This window comes from Dermacentor albipictus, chromosome 4 (assembly GCF_038994185.2).
Source record: "Dermacentor albipictus isolate Rhodes 1998 colony chromosome 4, USDA_Dalb.pri_finalv2, whole genome shotgun sequence".
NCBI lineage: Eukaryota > Metazoa > Arthropoda > Arachnida > Ixodida > Ixodidae > Dermacentor > Dermacentor albipictus.
Genome location: NC_091824.1, coordinates 90,777,252 through 90,801,230, shown reverse-complemented (window position 1 = coordinate 90,801,230; position 23,979 = coordinate 90,777,252). Strand labels below are relative to the sequence as shown.

General features: G+C 46.4%; 1 protein-coding gene and 1 pseudogene across 7 annotated transcripts in view; both read right to left on the bottom strand.

Moving 5' to 3' along the window:
- LOC135917655 (uncharacterized) overlaps positions 1-23,979 on the bottom strand; it is a 597,391-nt gene that overhangs the window by 238,221 nt on the left and 335,191 nt on the right. The window contains exon 1 of one of the 7 annotated variants that reach the window (XM_065451226.2): positions 13,715-13,933. The exons of the other annotated variants lie outside the window; for them this stretch is intronic. The gene's annotated coding sequence lies outside the window, so the exon portion shown is untranslated. Of the gene's footprint in view, positions 1-13,714; positions 13,934-23,979 lie in introns of those variants that run through there. 7 annotated transcript variants of the gene reach the window in all.
- LOC135917689 (U2 spliceosomal RNA) lies at positions 16,774-16,953 on the bottom strand (annotated as a pseudogene).

Below are 23,979 nucleotides of genomic sequence, written 5' to 3'. Positions count from 1 at the left end.
GTCGCACTACGTCACAACAAGCAGGGAGGGGGTGAGCATGGAATAAAGGCTTACTTCCAGCGCCATTTCCTTACTATACGCCTGTACGCCCGGCGCTAGCTCAGGCAGCCCCCGGGGCAACGCAAGGAGGACCTATCGAGCGAGGCATACAAGCTGTGAAGTGAGCGCCTCGGTTGGAGATTTTTTGCTCCTGGTGGCATCAGCATTACTCCTGTCGCGTTCGAAGTGAAGTGCGCGTTTCCCCGACGTGAGTGCATGAGCTCTATGCGAAAGCATGACATTGTCACCGCGTTCGTGACTTTCTTTCGTAATTGTTTTTTTCTATTTTATGCTCGACGCCAGCAGCTCCTGCGGCTTTCTTTTTGTGGCACCGCGTTTGACTGGAAGCAGGGAAATGTGCTGCCCCGTCGATCGATTGAGAAAGCAATTGACGCGATCTTGAGGAACCAATATGCAGCCTTCCGAACCATGTGATTGTCTGTGTGCTGGAAACGCCAGTACGTAGAGCTTTCTTTCTTTTCTGTTTCACTCCTTGACAGTGGGTGGTCGGAGCTGCGAGTGGCACATTCGAGGCTCTTCACGATAGTAGGTTTCTATCTTTTCTCTTTTTTTTGAACTTCTGGCTTTCCTCTGCGTTTGCGTAGCTGATGCGACATTCCCTGGCGGATGAGCATGCATACTCGTATCGACTCTTGCGAACGCTTCAAAGGTAGCACTATTTCCTTCTAGTCTATCGACCTACTCCATCTCCTTCCCCAACTGTATGGCAGCAAATTGGATCTTTTATTCTGGTTAACCTCCCCGCATTTCTCCTTCCTTCCCAATGTCTCTCTCGCTCTCTTTCGACGGTAGCTGCAGCCAGAAGACAAACCACTCTAACTCTCGGCCACCAGAAGCCTTTTTCACGCGCTTGATGTTTTCGCCATCGTCTTTCATGATTTTCCCGAGATATTTTCGCGAGGTAAACCATGTGTATTACATGAGACCAAAGCAATATCAAAGTATAAATCTGTTTAGAATCGTAATTTATTGCGATCTACCCGGCGCGGTAGCCCAGTGGCTCGAGGCCGTGGACCGCGCGTGCACCTCAATTAAAGAAGGTGTTTAAAGTTATTCCGGACTCCCCTCCTCCTCCCCCTTTCTTCTTAGGCGTTCCTCATAATGAGACCGTCGTTTGGGCACGTAATATCCTAGGCTTTATTCCAATTTATTGCGCTCTCCATTCTTTGGGCTACTAGGCGGCCAATACCATCCGCAAACAACGTGTTGGGACTGTGGCGCACCGTAGCGACAGCAATGTTAAGCACACGCCGCGTTGACTTCTCGAACGCTCTTCTTCACTGTGGGCTCTTATCGACCACCTTTGTCCTCCCTATCGGGCGTACAGTCCATTGAGTGTGACCAAGAAACCACCATAGCAGGAAGGAACACCGCCAAATATTCTCGCGCGCTATCTTCCGTGCAGGACAGAAGGATAAAACAAAAACAAGCAAACACGCGGAGGGCAACTGTTCGAGAAGTGAAAAGAGCGTGACGCAAACAGAGCCGAAAGAAAAATGGTCGACGCCACATAAAGTGCACACAGGGATAAAGGTAGCGCAGAAAACAAAACATGGACGGCGGATGGTGACCTCGAGTTCAAAGCAACCCAGACGATGCGGCATCCGACTTTATCTCGAGTGCACTTTATTTGTCGTTTTCGCACTCTGTCTCTATTTTTCTGTGTCTGAGGGCACAGTCGAGATGCCGTGTTAAATGTGTAGACATTGCTTTTATGTCCCCGTCGAACTTCTGCTGGAAATTATCCTATCCTTTTTTTTACCTTGCACAGCCAAAGGTTAGTCGAAAAGCGTCGTCAAATATTCACAACTCATTGTCGTTTGATTAGGCCTACAGTCGGCCTCGGAACCCGGGATCAGAGTGAGTTCTTCTAGGCCCTGGTGAAGTCGCTCAGCGCAGAAGCAGCCCTACCGGAGGTTCAAGCTTCCTGTAAGAGGAAAGCAACGTATCCCTTAGGTTCTCCGCTTCATCCTCCAATAATGACCACGTAGCCTCTACGCTTTCAAGTCAAACTAGAAAAATAAAAAAGAGGGCGAGAAAAAAGCCCACAGAGCTCACTAGAAATGGCCGTCAAGCTACACCGCAAGTGTTTTTCACCTCGGCTCACTTCATCTTTATATATAAAAAGATATGAAGGCATTCGTCTACCATGTGTACACGTATCACTGCTCAGACGGCTCATATGATTAAGAGCTCGTACATAGTACATAATTAAAGCCGTTTGCTTTGATCATGAGCATTTGAGCACCTTATTAACATTTTATTCGGAAAGTAACATTTTCTTCCTAGACGTCAAGTGGAAGACCTCTGAGAAACTTTTCTGTTTAGGCCTATTGAGAAAAATACATTAATTTACAGAAAATTGAAATAAATAAGCAGCTTATTTAGGAACTTCGCAGAGTAGGGAGGCATATATAATATCGTATTGACATCACATAGAGTAGTTGGGGAAGACCCCAGCCACTGGTAGGGCTAAGAGCTGGAACTATTTTCAGCGTGGATTCTCGAGCATCTTGCAATAACCCAATTGAATCAATCAATCAATCAATCAATCAATCAATCAATCAATCAATCAATCAATCAATCAATCAATCAATCAATCAATCAATCAATCAATCAATCAATCAATCAATCAATCAAAGGTGTGTATTAAAGTGCCCAGGAACAACTTCCAGGGTATTCCAGAGGCGCGACGAAGAACAATGCAAGCTCACGCACGCACGCACGCACGCACACACGCACGCACGCACACACACACACACACACACACACACACACACACACACACACACACACACGCACGCACACGCACACGCACACGCACACGCACACACACACACACACACACGCACACAAACCAAAGAATAATAATTTCGCGAATAGAGATTTTGACAGAGAATAAATTGCGTACACGAAGAGAATGCAAAGCAAAAGTGGAGAAACAGAAAAAAAGGATTACACAATGATGGAACACACAACAGATATGAGAGTTTTTGTTCAGTTATTGAAATACTACTACTACTACTACTACTACTACTACTACTACTACTACTACTACTGCTACTACTACTACTATTAATAATAATATGTGTGAGATGCAGCTAGAGTTTCCGGGTATCCAAAGACAGAAGCTAGCTTTATTTGCAAATGGGTGAAGGGCTCTCACCCAAGAGATTACTGGCTTCCTTTTACAAAACACGAAGGCTTAAATATCCCTGCTTGATACTCGAGCAGCTGGACATGTTGATAAGTGTAACTATAAGTAGGCGCTACTTTGGCGGTCGAGCGTTTATGGTTCCGATAATCTGAATAATTGTTGCTGTGACCTCGACACGTAGATTTTCTGCATTTACTGCGTGCGTGGCGACTTCTCTTTTTTAACCACCACAAAACTCAGCGGTAGCGAATCGCTCGTTTTTGCATGCGATGTTGCTCGCGTACCTGTTCGCAGAGTAGCTGATAACTATTCAAACGAGAATCTTCTTCAGCTTCGGATAACTGAAACGAAAATCCATGCTACACAAAAAGTTGGAAGGAACGAGAGTCGGCGGTGTAGTCCTCCACGCACACAGAAAAAAAAGTTTGTGCAAATACAAAAATACAAGCCAACGACCCCAATACTTGTGCATTCAGTAGGCCCGTCCGTTCCATAACCGGTCCAAACAACGGCTGCTGCGATCCGTTGCAACGAAAGCACAGAGTAAAAGCTGCCAAACAGTGCTTCACGGCACTCAAGCTACTTGCATGGTCCGCTGCAGTTCGGAGCACGGGGCCGTATTTCACCTGCAAAGTATATGGTACTGCAAACTTTTGCGATTATTCTTTTTTTCGTCCCTTTCTGCAAGCCACCTTTGTTTCCAAACTCTGAGAATCAGTAAGTTTTCCATGGAATCCGGGCAGCCCCAGTGAAAATCTCTGCTCGGACCAATGCGGCAACATCTGAATAATGCATTCAATGATCCGGTCGTTGTACCAATGCCTCTCCTGGGAAGCTTTATCTTGGATAGCGCCGTTTCCGCTCTACGTTTTCTTCTTTTTTTGCCGGCTAGCTCATTGCTTGTCGTATAACTCCTCCTGTGAGAGAGCCGGCTGCTTTGTTACTCCTGTGGTAACACTCATTACAGTATCTTGGCCACGAACTTAAAGAGAACCATAGAGATCATCGTGGAAACGGCTGAAAACGACCGGAAATGGCAGGGATTACATAGAAAAGGCGCACCCTGTGTTTTTCCCTTTCGTTTTCGTCCGTTTGCGCACTCGTCACAGTCGTTTCTGTTATGTTTGTGACGAAGATACCCTAATCTGAAAGAGAGAGGGAGAGAAACACTTATTCGTTGTGACGCTTTGTCCATATCACCTTCATAAATACACTTTGTGATCATGAAGATGTAAGTGGGGAAGCATGGAACAGCAAGGAAAAGGGAAAGCCTCGGTGTGCTACCAGCGTTTCCAGTGATGTCTATTGACGCCCAATTTCAACGACGGCCACTTTTCCTAGAAAAAGACGAGTACTCGTGTCGAAACGGTGGCACTGAAGTTAGGCTTCGCCTCCATCTGTCATCCTGTAGTTAATTTAACTAAAACGTCTCGGGCATACTCTGAACTGTTTCGGGTATTTTGAGCGTGCGATGTACCGCACTTTAGTTCGACCATGTCCCACCCAAAACAAGGTGTGCCGAAGAAATGGATCCGTGAGTGACGTGGCCCTAATGCAAGTGGGTGATTGAATTCCATATTGCCACTCCTTTGTAGCTCCAGGTACGTTGGCTGAATGCAACGCACCTGTAATTCTGGGTGAACGTTTTCTTGCCGCTTTGCGTCTTGCTGCTTATATTTCACGGTAGCTTCTTTTCATCTTGAAAACATATGTCAATACCTTGAGAAACGTTTGGTTTCGTTCTCAGGCGCTGAATTTAAGAGTATTATCGGAAACTAAGGCACAAAGTAGAGAGAGAGAGAGAGAGAGAGAGAGAGAGAGAGAGGAAAGGCAGGGAGGTTAACCAGAGGCGAGTTTCCAGTTTGCTGCCCTGCACTGCGGTGGGGGATATCAGGGTTGTAGAGACGACAAAGAGAGAGAGGAGAAAAAAAAGGAACAATACAAGAAAAAGAACAAAAGTTATGAACAGGTAACAGGAAAGGCGTACCAATCACAATTTTGCACACAGGCCAGTCGATCTCAAGAAGCGCAGTAGTGCTTGCACGGCCTTCTGATCCGATGTTAAGAGGAAGCTTTAGCTCGGGCCCAACACACGCGCGGCCTATTCAGATACATATAAAATGCAAAAACGTTTTTCTGAGATAACCCCTGGACCGATTTTGATGAAGTTTGTTCCATTTGAGAGGGAAAGTAAAATTCTAATGACTGCTGGAAGCGGAATCTCGATTTAGATTTTGAATTTGGTTACAAGAATTTTTACAAATACGGATGTATGAAAAAAAATAGAAGCCCGAAGTCTACGAATTTATAGCTCTGCATCAAGAGCAGATGTCGCAGTTCTATGAACGGCATCTATTATACAATTGAAAGCGGACAAATTAGATATGTCATTTAATCTCTTACATAAATTTGTTACGTTGTTCACAAGGGTTCTGCAAAAGGTGTGTTTTCATATTATAAATGTCTTGAGATTCATGCGTAACACATGAATTTTGTGCGCTTTAGATGTGCTATTAGATGCAATTCACAAAATTGTATTATCAACTTTTGTTGCTGAGTTACAGTGTTCTATACTAGACTGTTTCGTGTTTTGAAAATCTTCAACTTTTGCTATTGTTTCTATAAAATATTGTGGACCTAAATCTAAAATTTGAAACGACAGTCACTAGATTTTAAGTTTTCCTTTTAAATGCAACAAAACTCGTCAAATTTGGTGGAGTGGTTCCCGAGAAAAACGAATTCTTCTTTTACATGTATTTAGATAGGAGCCCCCGAGCTGAAGCTTCCTCTTAAGTCGCGTCGACATTGCAGCATTCTTCCTTCCGACAGAGGCTGGTGGTCCAACTGGCTCGGCACGACGGAAAGCGATTGTCTCTGCACACTGTACTGCGTGCACTGGCAAAGAACATGACGAATTGTCTGCGTGTCGCCGCAATGGTCACATGCTAATGTGTCACCCATCTCCATGCGGAACGCGTAGGCATTGGTAAACGCGACGTCCAACCATAGCCTACACAAAAGGGTCGCGTCTCTTCAGGGAAGTCTTGGTGCAACTCGGAAGCTTAAGGTCGGATCCGGGGTGTATAAACGGGCGTGCATAAAGTGTGATTCATTCCACTCTGATATAGTGCATTGGGGTGCAAGTAGGGGGAGCATCTTTGCAGCATCTGTCCTAGACAGCGGGATTGATAGGCGGTTGTCTTCTGCATGAGCTGAATGAACAGCTTGACCAGCACGTTCATTGCCCATGATACCGCAGTGACTTGGTAGCCGCTGAAAACTAATTTAATCTTCTTTCTCAGTCGTGTGGTATGTGGCCTCTGCGATCTCAAATACCAGCTTTCATAACGGAACGCTGCGTAAGTCTGGCAGCAAACATTGCAGTGCCGTCTTCGAATCGCAGAAAATCGACTATTAGTGTGTTGGTTCGTCATTAATAACGTGTCATGCGACTCGAAGAGCTGCGCGTTCTGTGCTATCGACTTTGTCAAGTGAGATGTTTTTTCAACTTGATAATGGTGGCTTTTGCTGGAATGACCACAGCTGTGGCAGAGCTCTTCAGCAGGATGGAGCTGTCGGTGCATATGCAGGTGTAAAACCGGTACTCCTCGTTTAATAGGAGTAATGTGAGCTGTTTAAGAGCTGGAGATGACATATCTGCTTTTCTCCGGACGCCAGGTATTGTCAGTTCGATCTTTGGTTGAATGAGGCACCAAGGAAGAGTCGGAGGTCTCGTGGCAGTTGTGAAGCAAGAAGGCATAGCCTCACGATGTGCGGATACCGTTTGGCAGAACGACGCACGTGGTTTCTCCACAATTAAAGAGGCTAGAGGGTGACAAGGAGTGTGGGGAAGGTGCCATACGTGCGCTCTCTTAGCACATTAATTGTGATGTAGTTCTTGATGAGGTGCTCTGATAAGACGATAGTTACCGCTATTGACGCACTTCGAGGAAGACCTGGACAAATGTTGAGCGCCTCAGCCTGAACGCTTTGAATAGTACGTAGGCTTGTTTTACTAGTGTTAGTCAATGCTGACAAGCTGTACCGCAAAAAGCCGAGAAAACGTGCCCTATATAGTTGCAGCAAAGCGCTTTTCTTGAGGGCGACTGGCCTATGTGAACGTCTTTGACTCACTCAGGCTCTCCGTGCGCATGCGCCAGTTCACCGCCGGCTTTCCTCCCCCTTGCTACTGTCAAGCGTCAGCGTTTGATGCGCTGGGAACTGATGGTGACGTGGTTACTTGAATAGGTAACACATTTTTCGAAGCAGCCGCACTCGTACCTGAGGACCCTCTACTGTCCTCACGTATGAGTGTATGAGGTCTGCGCACTGTTTCAGCGGTCTTCTTGTGGTTTGAATTGTTTCTAACCATTTGTTTTAGCACAGAAAATTATTTCCTTAACTTCGGGAAGTCTTTGGAGGAAGTATGCGTGCGCCTGGACAGTTAGAGCATTTCGAAACAGTCGCACTACAGTTTCGTTCTGAGTGAGGCTCGGCTCAAGGTAATATTTAAAAACAGAAATCCATATGGTACGTTAACACTTGGAGCCGACACCATCGAGTCTTTGTGATACAACAACAATCTAGGCAGAACATACTTGTATGTATATACTCCTAGGAATCAAAGAGATAAATCTTGTTGTTTGTTTAGGAGTTTTTTCTTTAATTCAGAATGCGGGGATTTGGTTACGCTGTTATACGCTGAGTTTTACTGACGTCATCTTGCACGCGACAGTCATATCATGCCTATGGCACCTTATGTTGCTTAAACGCTTCGGTATTCGATAAACGGCGTCTATCTGTACTGCGTAAGATGCTGTCGAACAACTTAGTAACGTGGTGTCGACTTTACTGCATTTATGTTCCGCGTCGCATCATAAAATCACGTTCCAGGACGGCCATTCTAGTTTTCTTTATCATTGCAAATGTACTGTCTAGTGCGAAAGTTTAAGGAACAGATGTGCTGCATTTTGTTTTCTTAGCAGGCTAGCCATAAAGGATGGAATGTCTGACCGTATGACCAGCGTCATGCAGTTATACAACTTCACGTTGCAGGGCTGTGCTATAAGAGATTAATTTTTTTTGTCTGGTGCCATGGCCTCTAAACATTTGCACTCGACTGTACATGTACAAGACTTACGACACCTACAGATAATGAAGCAAAGTAGATAGTTTAAATGAAAGTGACTGTTTTCGCGGAACACAGCGTCTTCCTTTGAGAGTTATTCCAACTTTTCTGTATCGGGAATATCTGTGTCTAGCCGATTTCCTGTGCCGATCCCAGAGATAGTGCAGTCAGAAATGTAGGGTGATACTGATGGTACTGCAGCCTGAAGTCGTTCTCGGGGCCATGAGCAGGCTGCATTTTTGTGCCGGGGCTGAAGATGGTTCATTCAAGAAATTTAAGCACTCGCACGCTCCTCGTACTCCTTTCATGCGATGGGTGACTCGATAGAGTGCCGTGTGCTATGAGTCCGCTGAATTTTCATCCACAACTCTCCCAGAAAGACCTTGTCCATCAACGACATCAATTAGAGGTTGAATCGGCTTCCCACTTTCTTTTAATATATCGAAACAAAGAACGAATGAGGCAAATCAAAATAAAAGCGTGATGATGCAATTGCCGCCGGTGGGAGCCGAACCATCAAACTCCACCTTTCCCGTACGATTCCCTACTAACAAAGCTGCTGTGGCTATGCCCTTGCCGATTTCGATGGACACTGTTGTTTGTGCACTAAGATTATATAGCTTTGGAAGCGTTAAGCAGTGCCACTCATGGTCGTAGCGAACAGTTCTCCATACTTTCGCAATTCTTCTCGTTCATGGAAGCCTTTTCAGGCACACACAGTGCTTCTGCTGCTCGACCAATCGCGAGGGATTCTCCAGCGTTATTTTCCTTGTCGCCGAACAGCCAGTGAGCATGCTTCGCTGAACGGCTGTATTGAAGGGAGGATTATTGTCACCGGGCTGGTTCTCTTATCCAGGAACTGGTTGGGCATTTTGTACCATCCACGTACCATCTATGTTACAGGACGATTGTTTCTTTCGCGCTTGTTTCTGGCAGCCTACTGCACCTTCCCTTGAACCCGTAATTTAATCTACTTATTTTGAGCATTTATACAATACTGCAGACCAGCACACATTCAAGCAGGTTAGAAAAAAGTCGCAGCTTTGCCCGAAAGACGAAGCATCACTTACGATAGCGAATTAGTAGGATAGTAGTTTTATTGGTCGTATAAGCTTCTAAACATACTGATACTAACTAAATTAAGAAGCATGATGTCACACGCGCACAAGCAAACATGAACATATCTCACTCGATGACCGCGGACACTCGCTGTCAAAACGCTGTAGTGAGAAAACGCGGCAGCAACAGTGAGTGAAATGACCTTTGTGCTGCCACTCGCAGCAACGCGAACTAAGCCGCGAGAACATAGCATCCCCCGCCCCCCGAAGCTTGGCGCGATGGAAAGCGGCGTGCTTCCTCTCCGCTTTCCTCCGCTGCGTGCGCAAGATTGAGCCGCGATCGCCGGCTCATACTCGCCGGCTTTTACTCACACACAGAGATTACGGTGCCCAGCGACGATTTTACCTCCCTTGGAGTACATACAGAATCTCACGGCAAAAGCAGAAATGCACCTGGAGTGCCCATGTAATTGTTATGGCAATAAAATATGTTACAAGATGGAAATACATAGTAAATAAACGGTAAAATTGCACCAAAATTTAGAATTGAGCATGTCTAACAGTACAAGAAGAAAAAAAACTCCGAAGTCACGGTAAAGCGTTTAAACTGTGTTGATATTGTGTGTTACACTTTACACACTTTATACACCGGGTGACAGAAAGTCGGAATTTTCGGGAATTGAATTCCACTCAGAGATAGACCTTGTAATAAAAATACATATATAGGTTCTTCTTTTGCCAGCCTCTCCTTGTTCCCTCTATAGTTATTTGTTGCTAGTGCTTTCTCGAGGGGTTGGAGTATTGTGTAACAATGCACGGATGGACGTCGTCCGAAAGAAAAGGGAAATGATGATGGAATAAACGCAATATTCGGGTGATTGCCCGAATATTGGGCTTAGGCCAACATTTTGGCCTAAGCCCGCAATTTTGTTCTTGCGCCACACGGTGGAAACAAACCTGCTAAACAAACCGTGGTTTTCATCGTGAGTTGCGGCTTGCATGGCAAACTTCCTCTAACGATAAGTGAAGACGGTAATCATTACGAACTAAAAAGCAGAACACGGACGAAAAATAGTGTTGAAGATGCTATTTAAATGAGAAAAAATAATAAAAATAGGTCTGAGTGCAGCTCTGCCTCGCTATACCAGCAGTCGCTATGTGAGGGATGGCGCTCTATAAAAAGCGAAAACTTGGGGAAATGACGAGGAGACCCCCGGGGTCTGTTTCTTCGCTGGCCTTGCCTTGTGGTCTGCTACTTAGTGATAGAAGCCTAAGACTCCGGCTTCTGACTGCGGCGTAGCGTGATGGAAACGTATGCAAATCGCTCGTTTAACGCTCCTTGCCGGGTGGTACACGAGTGGTGCGCTTTGTATTATTGAGTGCTTGCCTCAACGGTAAGGAAGTATTACGAAGAGAAGTGGGTCTTGCAGCGAAGTACAATAAATTTTGCGTCCAGGCATTTTCTACTGTGCTTATTTATTCTCGGTACGACTCGCAAAATAAGTACCTCGCGCCGTCACACGTTCACGTTTGAAGCGGTGTTCCATCCTTTAGAGGCAAGCTTTCTTCTTTACAGAGGACCACTAATTTATGACGTCCAGTGACTGCTTTTGCCTTCGTTTACGCCACTGCCTCTTCCTGTATGCTGTGGGCACACTTGTACGCACTCCCCCCCTCCCTCCTTGCCCACCTTGATAGGTGATGCTTTGTTCTCCGAGATAGAAACACAATATGCTGGATAAAAGAAGACGTATGTATATATAAAAAGAATATAGTAAAGTGTGTAGGTTCAAGAATATATAATAAGCTGGCAAAAATTTGCGGTAACGTACAGTCTGCGCGAAAAGTTTACGGAACACGGGACATCGGAAATGGCTGAATATCTCTGCAGCCTTAGCACGTAGCCTGACATTCACATCTTTCAGCGTGTACTAGCATATGCCAACAACAGTGTCTTGCAGGTTTAGTGGCCGCGGTCACAAACTGCTCGAAAATTCACTTTTCTTGCTTTTCTTTTTGCCGAGCCAACACTTCGTAAATTTATTATGAGGCACGCCCTAATGCAGGGTTCCAGTATAATTTTGACCTCCCAGAGTTATTTAATATTGATATAAATCTTTTCGCATTTCGCGCCCATCGAAATACTCCGTAAACTTTGGACACAGACTGTACCGGCCGTGAGAACCACGTTGTGAACGCCGGAGCTACGGTGCAGGTTATTGGCGGGGAAATGCAGTATTCGCTTCCCCTTACTTTTCTGCCCTAGCCCCGAAGCAGAGACGCCAACTGCTGGTGACAGGGCCGAAGGGTGTCGCACTTTTTTGCTGACGTCGCGATAGCTTAACTGGCTTTCGTCAGAGTTTCCCAATTTTCGCCAATGGGGCAGTTTCTCGTTTCTTGTCTGTTGGTACCACTGTACTGTTCAGCGCAAATCGTGCAAGAGCATCAATCGCGGGGCATGAATGAACGAAAGGAAGAAAGAAAGAAGAAAGCCAGAAAGACATAAAAAAAGGAAAAGAAAGAAAGAAAGGAAGAAATAAAGAAAGAGAGAAAGAAAGAATGCAATGAAAGAAAGAAATTTCTTGCCTCTCCCCGCCAGAATGCAATTGTTCGGGGCTTGGCGCGGAAATTTAGTTGTGGGTGGAACTTGGCAGCTGGGGGTGAAGAGGGGAGACATCAGGGGACGAGGCAGGATGACTCCTTTATGCGGGGGTGAGACAGCGTGAATCGTACTTTTTGTGGCAGCTCAGCTCTGACTCCTCTCAGCGCGTCCGCGTGTCGAGTACGTGGCCCATTTTGATGATTGAGCGAACGAGTCGATGAGGCGAAAGGTCGTCACACGAAGATACGAATAAGGCACGGGCATGAACTTATGTTGCACAGAGTGACCTGTGAACAGAGAGAAAAGTAAGTACACCGTAACGAGACGTGGAGATGCGTATGAAGAGGTCGTAAAGTGGGAGGTATTTTGATTTGAGTGCACGGACATGTGGAACACAAAACAGAACTTATTGGTCCGAGCTCCCACCTTTTTCTTCATTGGCATGGCCGGTGCATCAATTTGGCGAATGATGACCGAATACTAGAGCCAAGTTGTCTTTATGACACCACTGCATCAGGCATCGTGGTTGGTTGGTGACGCACCGGTATTTCTTTTTCACGTGGCAGCATCTCTGCAATTGCTCTCAAATGAAACAGATGTAGGGTATATAGAGTGGGTACTTGCAGTACCTGAATTTCTTTTCAGACTTTAAACAAGGTAAAGAAATCCATAACGTTGCTTTCTGAAAATGTTTTCTCGTAAACAGCTCAGAAAGAACAGAGGATTTTTATATACATAACACAAGAAATCCCAAAAAAGCATGTAGCGTGCAAAACGCCGAAAAGAACGAAGCGCAGCTCTTTTTTATATTTTTTTGTAGCCACTTGGTTTTGCACTCACGACATAGCATGGATAAAACTACTTTGTAACTTGTTTCGGAGCCTTGCACACGAGAACGTACTCAAAACAAAGCACGACGCTAATCTTCCTTCGAGAAAAGGCTTATGCGCAAAACACCGGAGAAAGCTCGCGGTGCATTATGGTATAGGAAAACCTTGCCACTACTGAACACAGAAATCATTGTAGTAGAATATTCAGTGCTCCCAGTGTATCTAGAAGGAAATAAAATTGACGTGTCACGTGTAAACAATTTCTTTGGCACAGGATAACTGAAAGTGATAGCAAAACTCAAAAAAGCATAAAAATGTGCACGCAAACACTGATAGAATGATGAAAAAGAAAAAAAAATAACGCAAGAACATGGGTAAAAACCAATAAACTGACGAATGGTCGAGTTGGGCAGCCAAGCAAAAATTGAAAGGCAGTTTAAAGCGATTGCAACCGTATCAAATGTACTGTGCATGATGAAGGACCGAAATCAAGTAATGAAGTACAAAAAAGAGAGGTTGAAGGCAGCTATATTTTTCAGAAGTCCCAAGCGGACTAGCTCAGGTCGACCTCTCTGTCTTTCCTATCAATAAATTCTATTCATTCATTCCCAAGTGGCGTACGAAACGTCATTGCGAAGAGGGCAGATGGTTTAGAAACGAGCGCAGGCGAAAAAGAAAGGTCTGGTTTGTTCTCGGTTCAGCGATGACCGACGGGATCGAAAAGTTCCCTTTGGAACACCTGCCCTGGACCCGTTTCCCCACCGGCGAATGGCGTCGCAACATTCGCTGTGTTTGACTGCTTTATCCAGATCTAAAACACTACTAAGAGATAAAGCTGCAGAAAACAGGTATACAAAAGAAGTGCTGGTGGTAGCTTACCCTTGCCCCGGAGCTCTCGGCGGTCGATGCAGGGGTTCGGGGAGAGAGCACCATTTGCTTGTCTGTGGCCGAATGTTGTACAACGTTCAGCACATTTGTCTAGAGCGCGGGAGCCATACGCTTCGTTGTTCGTCCACCGCAGGAGCAGCTGGTTCTAGTCGGCTTGCACTCCTTTTGAGCATGCTCAACCAAGCCGGGCACCCTGTGCTGCTCGCGCTTCTTTATATTCATTGTGTTGCGTAGCTCAAACTTAGCTAGCCTACTCAAAGAAGAGAGCCATAACACCGGTTAATCAAGCGCAAGAAGTGACGTTTTATCAGCACGCATGTGTCATCATTTACCGCTGCGGCCATCAACATTGGCCGACAACTTTCTTTGGCAGCGCATGCGCAGGAAACAATGCACTTCTTGAATCAGAATTGCGTGCGACAGAAAATGCCGACACACACTGAAGCGCACCGTACCCGCGCTCTAGAAAAGTTTGTTGGGGACTGTATCCGCGCTCTGTGATTCCGAAGCTTAACGAAATGTCATAGTTACTCCTGATGGAGGAATGACAAGAAGGGCAACCGAGGGGCTCGTATTACGGACCTATTTGTAGCTTTCTATGCAACGAGCCTACTAGGTAACATGTTCCCAGTACTGCGTTGTGCATAGAATGCTCTAGTATTTGGAGGAAATATGATTCTAGGTGAAACAGGGTTATGCACAGGGAACAACGCCGGCGTCTTAAAATAACCACCGGAGGATATACTGACGACAAATTTCACATCACTCGCATTCACGCTTGAATGGTCACTAATTTGGGTCTTCCATCGAAAATTTCGGCTGCCCACATTCCAAAACCTGATTTCAGAGGAATGAGGACTTGATTTGGGTAGAGGATTCATGCGACAGATAAAAAGCTCTTACTGCTTGAATGTGAAGGCGTTAGGCATGATGGCGCTCTTAGAATGACAGATGCGCCGTGAGTTGTTGAGCACACAATTATGTGCCATCTATAGGATGGCGCTAGACTGTTGTTTCGGCTTAAATTTGATGGAAAAATGTGATTTTGACATTCATGACGTATTATGTTTAGTGCACGTTTCGAGAAATTTTGGTGCAGAAATATTTTACAGCGAAGCTGTTTATGGCTAGGGTTCCGCGGATCTTTCGTGTCCATCAACAAATCTGCGTGTTTAAAACAGCTCGCAAATTTTTGTGCAAGATCGCTTCATTATATGCAAAAGCTTATAGGTATCATCACTTGCATATGCATATTCAGTAGGTTAGTTATCAATAGGCACCGTTTTCAATGTCAGTGGACTCTCATGGCATGGCATGGCAAGAACTTTATTTTGGTCCAGGGAAACTAGGGCCCGAGGGCAAAAGCCCCCAGGCTAAGTCGGTGGGTAGGCCAAAGGCTTTCCCGATGTCGTGAGCTCTCCGGACATCCAGGAGTTGATCTTGGAGGACTTCGCTGGATATGCGCCGACTCCAGTCCTCCTCACTGTTGAGATCCGAAGCCCTTTGGTTGGGGCACAGCCAGAACACATGATCAAATAGACACGGAGTGTGTCACAACTTTTGCATTCCGCGGGAAAATTATGGTCAATATTGTTAAGCACAAAGGGTGTGGGATAAGATTTAGTTTGAATCATTCTTAATGTGACTGCCTGCGCTCAGTTGAGCTTCTGAGGGGGGGGGGGGAGGAAAAAAGTTCCTGCCATCTTTACTGTGTGGGATGATCTCGTGAAAAGTACTAAATGGGTCTTTGTAGGAGCCACATGGAGCAATTCCTGATCTGATGCGCGGCATGCGAGAACTCGCACAGCAGAGTGAGCTTGCTCGTTAGGATTGATTGCAGCCATTGGGGCTGACCGAGTGGCCCTGATGAGCCAGAAATCAGACTAGGTGTGAACTATCCAGTTGCTCGTAATTATGAGTATTAAGACTGTGTATAAGTATCTTGTGCGCTTCCATTGAGACGAAGCTGGCCGAGTAGTTCCTCATAGCTCTACGGGAATCGGAGAAAATCGGGGAGCTTCTCCTCATTGTAATTGCAAGTGCTATGCCTGCTTCTTCGGCGGCATGAATTGAGCTCGTTCTTAGTGACGTCGCGCTTACTAATTTATTCTTCTCATTGACCACGACAATAGCTTAACGGTTGCCCGATCCATAACTAGTTGCATCGACAAAAGTAGCTGAGCTTTGTTGTTGGTGCAGTTTACCCAGAATGTTTTTGGCCCTGGCGTCCCTTCTGCCCTTGTTTTGGACAGGATGAATATTTCTAGGTACGGGGTCCGGAAGTAATTGTGTCTCCACCTCCTTGGGTATATTAAACTTAGAGATGTCTCTTCCTCGAGGCAGTATTCCAGGTATCTAATTCTTTTTTGCTTGCTTACGGGGGTATCAGCCATTCATTGCCTTACGTGACTTACAAATTTCTTTATGCGTAGGCATAGAAATGCTTAGGCATTTAATAACGGAGGTGATACGAGAATGTGCGTGCATACCTAACGTCACGATGACCACCGATCACGACAATAAATGCATATCCAAGTATTGAGACGTGCAAGCTTTTGCATAGAAAGAAGCGAATGATACGAACATGGTCCTATTAAGACCACCGACTAAGGCACAGCGATCAAGAAAATGTTTGTGCGTTCTTGTGCCACCAATCTAGAATAAATGTGTGTGTGTGAGTGCGTGCGTGCTGCCGATCAAGACCCACTGATCATGTAAGTGTGTCTGTGCGCGCGCGTTCGTATGCGCCCGATCAATACCACCAATGAAAATAAAAGTGGTCACCGCTCAGAGGTCACCGCTCAAGAGAAATAAAATTCGCTCATATCTTTGGTCTAAATTCTGTGTCAGCTCTATGTCGTGGGCCCAACAGCTTCGCTGGTAATCCGCCTTTAGAGTAGTGGAATGGCGTGCGATCTTTCTCCTTCACTTCACTACTGACATTTTCTTTATCTGTTTTCATTGCACTATGCCGAAGTCACACAGGTATGAGTGGCATGTACCGAAGCTGTTTATAGCTAGTTCCTATGGGATCGATGTCCGCAGACCGAAAACCGTGCGCCGATCCCGAAGACGGAGCAATACCAGGCTGACTCCTGGCGGAGGTGAAGCAGGCTTCAAGCACTCCGTTAACTTGCAAAAAATATGTTTAATATCTTGGGCCCAAATACAACCTGTATCAGATATAAGCTGATGAGAACAGATACTAGACTTTGACCCGCGTCAGCGATGTCTTCGTTCGCACCGCCCTCTCTTTGTCGGCGTTCGGAGCGCTTGCGTATCTCCTTTGCTTTCCTTCGGCTCTCCCGCGATGGCGGTCCCATCAAAACGTTATGCATGTCTAGATTCCTGCAGCTCCTCGGGGCGGCTGTCCCGTCCTCCATGCGAATGTACATATCAAAAATGTAAATATAAATACAAGCGAAGGAGGGTGCTTGTGGGGAAGCAATTTGGTGTGGCCTGTGCTGTGTGTGACCGCTTGTGGTTTTCGGGTTACCCCACTACCATTACTGTACTGCGGGACGTCGACCAACGCACGATAGCCTTGGCTACGGTGAAGTAGTGTGTGCCCTCGGAGTGCGGTAAGGCGCGTGTCTGTTCTACGTGCCGAGATTCGTGACTAAAAGGTGTCGCGCCGCGTTTTGCAACAATACATGGGTATGCATATCCCGCAGTGCCTCATCATCTTCCGAAGCCCAAATTGGTGAAGGAGGGACTAGTCGGGCTTGGCCTTCCATTTATGTGCATACGGCGTTTTACGCACGACAATGGACAGTTCACCATTAAGGGGCCCACATACTTGGCTTCGCTGGTCGTCCACGGAATTGCACTGAATATTCATTTAGCAGGCAGCAGGCTATGCGTTCAAAATAAAGGCGCAGCTTTATGTTTCGTTTGAAAACGAACCGGTCCTTCAGTATAAGTCAAAGGCATACGTCACTGTAACCATTCCTAATTTATACTTCGGCATGTCGTCTGCTTTTTTTCTGTCTTTCTTTCTCTGTGAAAAACATTAAATATTCAGTATTACTTCTGCTCCTATTCTTTATTTTTCTGCACAAAATGCCGTTGTAGCAATTGCTACGAACGGGTGGATGTCTGATTTTCCATTACTCAAAGTGCTGACCAGGTCAGACAAGCACACTGTCACCATAAATCTATATTGAAACCTTGAATTTTAGTTGCGAATATCATGATGAGGTAGGCCGTAGTGAGGAACTCCAGTTTATTTTGAACCCCTGGAGTTCTTTAACGTGCACCTAAATTCAACTATACGAATGTGTTTGCATTTTGCCCCGATCGAAATGCAGCCCCTGCAGCCGGGATTGAACAACTCTGAGCAAACAAAGCACTAGAATACAAAAAAGCCATACTGAAGTTCTGTGAATACCAATAGAAGCAACCCTTGTGCTGTTCTGGAATTGCGAGGAGGGCACACATTACCATATGGAGCACAGCTCGTTGCTTCAAGCGTAGAGGGGCACGTCACTTGGAAAACTGCGGAAAATGCTTCTACGCGGCCGTCAATGCCTTTGGTAGGTGGACAAAAGTATTTGCTTACATTTCCACATTTTACATTTACATTTTGTATTTACATTTACACTTGTAGTTTTACATTTTCCACTGGGAAAATGTAAGCAAATAGCTCAATATGTGCGTATGCAGCAGCCACTGCTCGTGGAGGGTCTGAGGATTGTTCCAAAAAAAAAAAGAAAGCTCTCAGGCTATTCGGTGGCATTTATTCTTGACCATGCAACATAGAACACAAGTGTCCTCCATGTTCTGACTCGTTAAAATTGGTTTGAGAGCTACGATAGCTCCGCCACGGTAACAACACGACATATGTGTTGACACGGATGTGACCAGCACACGAAGATATGGATGGCTGCAGCTTACTAATATAAGACTACATCAGATACTGCTACAGCACTTCTGTTGGGAGAGGCATTGAGTATGTCATTCTGGTGTGGATGTTGTGTTTGAAAAGACGGGAGGAGGCCTGCGACAATTCGAGTTCCAACATGACGACCATGGCTTGCCAGAAGCAGCGTCATGCTCGCTTTTGCTACGTGCATGGCGCCACCATATGTTGTTAAAGTCGCACCTCTACTCCGTCGAGTAGATGGCGCATTTGGCAACCTTACTTCGGGGAGCGCTGTCTGACCAAAAATGCTGGACATAGATTTCACGCCGTGGGCAGGACTTTGGTTAAGTTTTGAGGTAATTTGTTTTGTCTTGTTGTTCTTTTGCATGCGGTACTCTTCAAAAGGCACTATTAGAAGTGTGTTCGTCTTTGTCACCTCAGCTTAGATAGAAATCGCTGAAATCGTGCCGTCAACGTTTCAGAAGAGCCGGATAAATCGGTTTGCAAGCTGGAGGCGGGCCTTTCATTGCACTGATTGCGTGCCATGGTAGCTGCTTTCCGCGATATTTATGCTTGTTGAAAGTGCACAGGTCGCCCATATTTAGTGAAGTGAAGGTTACCTAGTTTTCTTGACATAATTGCAATTTACCGGCATTTTGTGCATTTAGTATTGTGTCTCATTACGATTACTTTTAATTGAAGAGAGGCCGAACACCTGTCTCCTAAATATGCAGTGGCGTCGGGTGAACAACTTGTCACTTCCTAGTGTGTGTGTAGACATCTCGTGCTTCAATCCATTTAAACAGACATGTTTATACGATATTTTGTTGCCAATATCTACACAGACAGAACTATAGGATGTGAATGGTGATACGTGTGGATCAATGGTGACTCCTTGGCTCGCAGGATGGTTCCGAGCTGGCTGAAATAAATCCTATTCCTTCAATATTTCCTTCTGTTACCAGGTGCCCTCTTGTTACCAGATGCACCAGACTTTTTGGAAGGTGGAGACCACCTGCAGCAAGCAACAATCTTCCTCTCCATCTGTACTTAATATTACGATATTTAAATTAAACAATAATACGCGTTCAATTACTACAAGAAATAAAAAAATAAATGCTATTTCGATTACAAGCTTGCTGTAAACTCAGAAACCTTGGTTGTCAACTATTTTATGCGATTAAATTTCCGGGTGACATTATCAATGCTTTCTACATTGAAATTATTTTTGGGGAGAATTAACAACTGCTTTACTTTCCGTATAATTCGAGACCCAAAACACCGGTAGCGTGGAATTCACCTTCGCATTGGAAAATGAAATATTGTCACAGTAAAGCCCGCGTTTATCGGTCAAATGATCGCACACACCACGGCTCTGTTGGCCCTATCATGTGCCCATCTGCACGCCAGTACTTCGCTTCGTGTGACTTCTGTCAACGTCGAAAGAGACGCACCCCTTCTACCTAGTGGTCCCCTAGAGCTCTGAACATCGCGTATGCGGCCTTCTTTCGCATTGGCCTTGACTAGCCCGGGCGACTGTCTAATTTTGGGAATAAAAGCGGGCCGCTGTTGAAAACGATTATGCCACATGGTATGCGACCACGCGTGCCCTCCCGACCAGCTGTCCGATTGACGTCACCGACCTTTTGCCGGGCCACGTCATCCTTCATCACTGCACTACTTAACAACGCCTTACGTACACAGGCCCCCAATTTATATCTAAAATGATCTCCGGCATTCTCGGATCGTGCGCGACCCGGCACTATCGCTTATCACAGCTTACCACCCCCAGACTAAAGGGTTAACATAACGTTTGAATTGCGTGCTCACAGATACGTTGTCGATGGACGTTTCTTCCAACCACCACGATTCGGACATAAGCCTAAGATTCGTGACGTTCGCTTACAATTCATCCCGCCACGATGTCACCGGCCGCGATGGTGCGGCCGCGATTCAGACTTACCTATGAACACCCTCCGGGAGCAGGGTGTTCTTCTGCACTTACGACCAGTGACTATGCTCAAGATGCTATTTCCATAGCTGAGCACACTCGTTAGGTTACCCGCCAGTGATTAGTCACTTTCCAAGCAGACGAGAATACACTATAAGACAGGTACCGCCTGCTCAACCGTTTTCGGCCAGGTTTCCTCGTCTTCCCCCTGGGCCCCAACGCACCGCTTGGGGCTCTCCGAAGAACTACTGTCCCTTTGAACTAGTCCTTACCGCGTACATCGTCAAGCCTAAGAAATCGCACCTCTCGTCCTCTCCACATCACCTACACGCCGCCCGTACATAGTGACGTCGTGCACGCTGTGCACGCAGTGGCGATCTTTCTTGATGGGAAATGGCAATCCGATATTGCCGCACCTGAAGCGATACTTCATTCATTGGATGCTGTCGAAATCGGCGGTCGAATGTTTGAGTGGATCCGCGGCTACTTGACGAGAAGGAACTTTTATGTGCAGACAGGAGATGGCCGCACTTCCAGCATGAAGTGCATGAAAATACATGAAGTGGTGTCCCATAGAACTGTGTATTGAGCTACACGTTTTTCAACCCAACTAAGAAGAAGCTCAAAACAAGCATCCGAACTGTCACTAAAGCATTGCATAACGTATAAAGGTGGGAACATTTTTGACAAGGTTGACAATGGCACCGGGCCGCATGGCCGCGAGCAAGCGTCGTGCCGCAGCAGTGCGAGTCGCCGCGGCGCTGCCGAATTCACTGTAATGTCGGCTAGGGTGGCTGTAGCCGCTTACCGAAGAGTGGTAGCGCGGAAATGCAGAGTCTCAGCGTCAATACAGAAAGCGTTAGAAACAACTCAACGACTCTGCGCAGATCAAGGAAGTACAACAAGGCGCTCACGAGCACTACCAACAACAGTCAAGACGCCATAGCACTGCCGCCCGATACGGACGTTTCGGGGAAGGCCACAATGCAGAAGAGCCGTGGGAAGTACAAGCGCGCAATGGCCAGCGTCACTGGGAACAACGCGCCGACGCCTGACGCCAGAAAGAAGAATATTGAATAACCCCCTCAGAAGATGTAGCGGTGGTTTTGCAACAGCTTCGGTAAATTAACCCTAATTCACCTTAAAAAAGAAAGCACCAAAGCTCGTAGGTTTGCCCGCCATCAAAGGTCGAGGGTTCGAATGCCTTAATTAATTCTACCATAACTCAGTGTGGCTAATTCACCTATATTAACACGACTGGTAGTGGTTTCGAGTTCGACACATTGGAACAAATGCGTGCAAAGTGAATCTACACTGTGACATGAAATGAGTTTCGCGTGAACAGTCAGAAGGCAACATGGCGATTACAGGCATGGCGCACGTGACAAATCGTCAGGCGTTTTGTCGTCTTTACTTTCGAAGCGGCTGGTGTCGCTGAAGGGAACTCCGAAGGCACGACGCCCTTTCACGGTTGCGGTTTCCCTGTGCACCCAAATCGACATTTAGGTTAGTGTTCGCGCATGTAATTTATGCAGGCTGCTACCGCTAGCACTTGCTGATGATCTCGAGCTTCAGCCACAGTTGTCTTTTGTAAGGTCCTTTGCCGGCTGAAGGACTGGCGCCATTCAGTCATATCGTGGTGTCGAATCCATTCCAATAACCAAAGTACCCACACCGCACTTTGTTACTGTATCGTAAGCTACCTTAATTGTCGGCTTGCGAAGTGTATTTTACTCCAAACTGAAGTGGTCAAGCTTAGTTTAGAACTTGACGCCCCCTTCTACCAAGAAAAAAAAAGGTGATGTTTGGCCCATTCTCATGGCGGCCATTTGCCATTTGGTGCCACAAATGCACCTATTGAAGTGTGGACGCCTTCGGGTTGCAGAAAATTTGATGTTTGTCTCCAACCCGAAGGCGTCCCCATCTCAATAGATACATTTGGGGCGTCACATGGGGAATCGCCGCCATGGAATGGCCCAAAGACCACATTTTTTTTGTGCTCACGAGGGTTTAGACCGAAATTTAGGGCTCAGGCCTCTGTCCCAAGCGTATCACCCCTGAAGAAAGCCGAACGCCAGGCAGGCTTACACTTGTGCTCATTGGAGAAGCAGTGGTTGCCCGGCGACGGTGGTAGTCGAACCCACAACTTCCCGTTTATTCTGGATTATGGCCAGTGTCCCTTGAAACATTTCAATGGATATATGGTTATCCTAAGCTAAGAAACGTTGTGGTGAAATTATTTGCTCTTGAACATCGCACACAATAAGGGAGTTTGTAATAAATCTGAAGCTAATATATTAGGCTTTCTACGACACGTTTTGGGCATTTGATCTGTCAGATTAACAGGCATCTGCAGTTAACCAAACTGATTTAGCAAATTTTATCTTATGTTTCAAGCTTTAGAAATTCGAGTAAGTTTCTCATAAAGAAATACATATAGCAGGAGTGACTACGGAGGTTGTTTACAGTGTAAGACCAGCCTTGTGGTGAAGCAGTGCGCACCGAAACAGAAGTAGAACGGTCCAAGCGTCGACTGTGCCACGACAGCTGGATAACAAAATAAAATGGCTGTGGCTTAGCTAAGCTTAAGCCCAGGATGCAAAGCATACTAGGCTTTATTTTAACGCGACAGCGTTAAGGAGCTCGTGTCGCAAAAAAGCCGGTGTCGTCGGCGTCGGCTCAGGCGTGCGGCGCTTGCTCAGGCGCACATTTCGTTGTCGCGCCGAACGCTGCGTTGCTCGACGCTCACCGCGTCCGATGCGGGGCGCGTAGTCGCTGCGCCATAGCAAAGCCACCTAGAAACAGTCTCTGTAGCACGCCGCAACCTTCGCTTCTCATTCCAACGAGCAGCTCTGTCTCCAGGAGGCATCTCACCTCGTGAGTGTCTGTCTAGCAGAGGCAAGCGCAGCTGGTTATATTGGCCTCGAGCTCCACCACTGGAAAAGCTGGCGCCACCGTCGGCGTGACGTGCTAGGAGGGATCACGTGTACATAGCGGCCGCGTCGGCTGCTTCGGGCGCGCCGAAGCGAGCTGAAAACGAGGTTAAATTCCCTCGTACGCTGCGGTTTTCATTTAGTGGCGAAATTTACCCGCTTCGAGTGTCTCCTTTACAACGCTCGAAAGCACTACTACAGGTAGTGGCTGCCTTTGAAGGCGCGCGACATGGTAGGCTAGTTCTCGGTGCCGCAGGGCCGGACGCACATAACGGAGGCCGGTGTCAGCCTTATTCACACGTAGCCGCAGGACAAGAAGCTACGTGAAGCTTGGCTCGCGAAACATAAAACCGGCAAACAGTCATCGGCTACAACTCGGGTATGCAGCAAGCACAGACGCGAGGAAGATTTCTGCTACGGCGCCCGGTCTGCGATGTTCTGAAAACACGCACTGAGACGCATGCCCGAGTCCGCTGCCCGACTAATGTCATGACGGTTCGGTCTATGA